The following is a 4,682-nucleotide window of genomic DNA, read 5'->3' as shown; positions in this document are numbered from 1 at the left end:
AGGGGGAAGTCCTTGCAGCCAGTTTCCCAGTTCAGGTTTCTGCACTCAAGCCAAATTCGATTGGTTAGTCCAGATTTCCTACAATAATTTTTATAATGTTTGGGTAATAGGAGTCACAGTCTTGTAGAAACGAAACAACACCTAGCGAAGGAGTTTCTAAAAAACTTAAGGAAATGAACTTTCAATAAAGTGCTAAATAATCAGCGTTCTACAAATATAAGAAAATGTTTCGAGACAGGTTTTCAAAAATAGGATGCATAAACCGCAAAGCAGTAATTTTGCTGACTTTAAGCTTCAAATTAGCTCTTTATTTTTATTAAATGAAAAAGAAAACAAGTGCTTAAACTGTCAGTAAGGAGCAAGGGTAAAAATTAAAAGAACACAGATTAGTCTATATATGATGGCGGCTGTCCCTTTCCCGATCATCGTTCTTTAGGCTAAAGTCTTAAAGCTCTAAAAAATAAATCTCATTCAATATGAACGCCCCTTTCCTAAACAATCAGGACAATCTTTCCTAAACAATCAGGACAAAAAGTCAACCTTCATCGTAAAGAGCGAGGGTTGAAAAAAGGGCAATTACCCTCGAATACAGAATAATTTCTGTTTTTTTCAAGTTTTAATGTTGATCCTTACTTTCAGCTTAAAGAAACTCGTTTTCAAATCATGCCGGGAAATCTTCTTCTGTCCTTCAACTACGTGGAAAAATCGCTAAAAATGAAGTTTCTTATTTTTTCTAACTTTTAAGACATTTGTTCTGTAGTATAGATAGTTGTATGCACTGAAGTAAAAACAGATAAATGAGAGACTCCTGTGTTTGCTTATGATTGTATATTTGAAGGTATTGCATAAAAAAAAAAACACCGTTTACTACAGTGCACTGCACCTACTCACTTTTACCTACATCGTCCAAACCAATATGACCTTATCTGTGTTGCAGTAAAATATTGTATAAAAACAAAGGATGTTTTATTTGAACGAAAATCATTGTAAAACTACAAAAGTATAATTTTATATATTCTATAAAGCACCAAATAAGTATTATGAATCAACAAATATTAGAAATAGAAAACAAAGATTTTCGTTTGTAGAGTACGTGTTTGTATGCATATAGGTACTAAAATATGCCTTTAAATTTACAAATAAATTCTACTGGTTCTGTTTCTAAGTTCCTCTAGTTCCTTTTCATTGTCAATCTCATCTCGACTGCCAAGAAGTGCGGGAGTTACAGGTCTGGGAGATTGAGGTTCAGATAAAGGGTCTGGTTGTTTTACTTGTGGAGAGCCTTCTTCGTCGTCCACTATAGTATCTGAATAAACTGCACTAAAAGCCATGAGCCTTGCCCTTTTATAGTAAATAAAAAGATTCCCCCAGTCAAGTATTTCACGGAGACGTTCAGTTCGGTTTCGTTGAATTACTCTTTGTCTTTCTGTCAAAAGAGTAAAGTTCAGCATGTATCTGGTGAGCTGATTAATAGACTCATCGAGACTGATGTTTTGACGGTCTAAAATATTTATACCGTAGTTCTCAGGGTCTGGAATATGATCAGCCATGAAACACCCAAAGCCAGAGAGATTTGTCGTAATCGATGAAATTCCCATGACTGTGCACTCGGAAGGAGTATATCCCCATGGTTCATAATAACTGGGGAAAACGCCAAGATTACATCCACGAATAAATTCTTCGTAGTCGAGATTAAAGAGAGGATTAGTTGATGAAAGAAACTCAGGGTGAAAGACAACCTTTACCCGGTCCCAGGAACTATTCAGAAGCTGACATCGTCTGAGTGCATTGAGTACTTGATCTGTATCATCCTCAGCAATATTATGCGTAGTGATTGGTGGCGGAAGGGACTAATGGCTGGAAAACAAACATCGTTTAAGACGGACAACGTCATCTTTAGAAATGAGGTCGTCAGATTCAGGCATTTTGCCACTTACACATATTTCAAATAATTTCTTGCCAATATTCTTTTGGACCTTTTCTATAGTATCCTTTAAGCTTTTTGCTACTGCCTGTCCCTTTAAACTTTCGACATTAAAGTTGTTTGTCTTGGCTGGAAGAATAATAAACGCAATCACTGTCACATCAGTGCCAGATTCTTTCATCGAGTGGTTAACTCTCGCTAGGCTTTCAATAAAAATGTCAGCTCCTTTGTTTCCGAATTCGTATCTTCCGGCAATAAAAAAATAAAGGGTCTTAGCTAAATCAAAATCGAGATGACCATAAAAATGGCCTCGAATGAAATCATGAATTTTTTCCTTGTTAATTGCATGGAGGTTTTGAAATTCGTGCAGTGCACTGAATCTCTTGATATTTAGACCGTTTGGTGTTATTACATCAGGCTTTCGTTTTAACAAACATTCAGCTTCCATTGCTGTTATATCAGACACTGTTGTAAAAACATGTGCCATGTGTGTTGCAGCTCTTTCCAAACAGTATCTGTGATATATTTGCCGATTTCCAGCTTCGACGTCAATGTCAAACTTGTTCAGATTGTTATAAAAATCTGTGCTGCCAGCGCACAAGTAGCGTCCAAGGAGTCTTGCGTGTGTAGTAAATACTGTTGCGACTTTTATTTTCCATAGCCGCAGCAAAATAAGACCTACTCCAGATAACCACTCATGAAAGTGGCACACTGTTTTTGGAGAATCTGCTACACATATACTTAAGAAATGACTAAATTCAGCAATAAACTCTGCTACCATAAAGCCAAATAAAACAGAATCATTTGATTCCACATCAGAGTCTGGAATTCCAATATTTGTTTTCTCAAAAAGTTCATGCTTGTAACAGTTCATTTTATGTGATACTGAAGTAATATCAAATAATATAACTAAAGGATTTCCGTCAACAAGCCAGCTTCCAGTGTGAACTAGAAGCCCTGCATCACGCATCTTGCAAACAGCATCGTAAAGAGGACCAGGAGAAAACTCAAACTCGTCTATTTCTTCTCTAGAAGACTTTCCTTTCTAAGGGCCAAGAAGGACCTATTTGTCTTTCATCATTTCAACAGAATGACCGGTTTTGGAGCGGATGACTGTATATATTCCTCCGACTTTGTTAGCCACTTCCCATGCACATTCAAAGGTCCAAACAGGAGACTCTACATTTAAAGGATGTTGGCAGTTCTCCTTGATATGTTCTGGTGTGGTTTGATTTTGAGTTGAGGTGACTGGATACATGTTGCTTTGAATCGTGGCACCTTAAAAATGAAAAATAATATAAAAATAAGGAATAAATTATTGATTATGTCAATCAAAAATTAATGAAGCTAGGACAAGTATATATAATAATATAAATAAATTATGAAAAAATAATATAAGTAAAATAAATAAAAACCAAAACAAACAAATTAACAAATAAATAGAATTAATTAAATAATGAAAAACATAGGACTTCCTTTGATAAAGGGACATTAGATTTTATAATATTTATAGGTTTTATCACAATGGTTAGTAAAAAGAGCGAAAAAATGAGACTTTTGCAGTATTTACGGAAAAGTTATAAATCAACGAGCTTTTCGAATATTCTTTTTTTTTCGGGGGGGGGGGGGTCAAAAGTGAGCCTTTGAAACACAAAAATGCGAGCCGTTTAATTTCACTATTTAAAGTTTTTCTTGGACAAAAATTGTTCCATCGATGTTTTGATCGATTAAACCTTTAATTACAGCACTATTTGATAGGCCTTCCAGACCTTTTTAAGCCGAAAATGATTAGCGTGAAAACAGATTTATTTTTTGTTGAATCTTGTTAATAAAGAGTTTGCGTATTATTGGCCTTTAATATAACCATTGTTTTCAAATATTTAAAATCTGAAACTATTTGAATTTTAGTGTGTTGGTCAAATAAAGAATTGAAAAAATGGAAATCAGGTAAAAGGCTATATTAGAAAAGTCAAAATAAGAAGCCTTATCAAACAGTTCGTGGTAACGAACTGTAAGTAAGGAGCGACCCGGCTCAATGGTAACCGAAACTCTAGAAAACGGGTTTTTGATACCAATAGATATATCAAAAGAATCAGATTTTAATGCTGATTTCAAATATATAAGTTTCATTAAGTTTATTGCTACCTATCAAAAGTTACGCGCCTGAGAAAATTTGGCTGATTTTCGAAAAAAGGGTAAATACCCCCTTAAAGTTGTAGAACCTTAATGAAAACCACACTATCGTATTCAGCGTATCAGAGAAACCTACTGTAGAGGTTTCAAGCTCCTATCTACAAAAACGTGGAATTTTCCATTTTTTGCTAGGAGAAAGATCACGGATGCGTGTTTATTTGTTTGTTTGTTTGTTTTTTTGTTTTTTTTTTTTTCCCAGGGGTGATCGTATCGACCCAGTGGTCCTAGAATATAGTGGGAGGGCTCATTCGAAAGAAAATTAAAGGTTCTAGTGCCCTTTTTAAGTGACAAAAAAATATGGAGGGCAACTAGGCCTCCTCCCACGCACAGTTTTTTCCCATAATCACCCGATCAAAATTTTGAGATCGCCATTTTGTTCAGCATGGTCAAAAATATGATAAAAATGTCTTTTAGGATTACTTGATCCCCCAAAGTCCCCAGGGGAGGGCTGAAAGTTATGAACTTTACTCAATGTTAACATATATTATTGGTTATTGGGAAGTATACAGACTTTTTCAGAGGGGATTTTTTCTGGTAGGTGGGGGAAGGAGAGGGTCGGGGACTA

General features: G+C 35.4%; 1 pseudogene; it reads right to left on the bottom strand.

Annotated features, from left to right (window-relative positions):
* Positions 1-1,133: 1,133 nt before the first annotated feature.
* Positions 1,134-3,182, bottom strand: LOC148952473 (glycogen [starch] synthase pseudogene; annotated as a pseudogene).
* Between the last annotated feature and the right edge of the window lie 1,500 nt (positions 3,183-4,682).

The sequence above is a fragment of the Artemia sp. Qi Xiang Cuo genome, chromosome 5 (assembly GCF_049724085.1).
Source record: "Artemia sp. Qi Xiang Cuo chromosome 5, ASM4972408v1, whole genome shotgun sequence".
Taxonomy (NCBI): Eukaryota; Metazoa; Arthropoda; class Branchiopoda; order Anostraca; family Artemiidae; genus Artemia; species Artemia sp. Qi Xiang Cuo.
The sequence above is the reverse complement of the archived record's forward strand: the minus strand, read 5'-3'. Positions and strand labels throughout refer to the sequence as shown.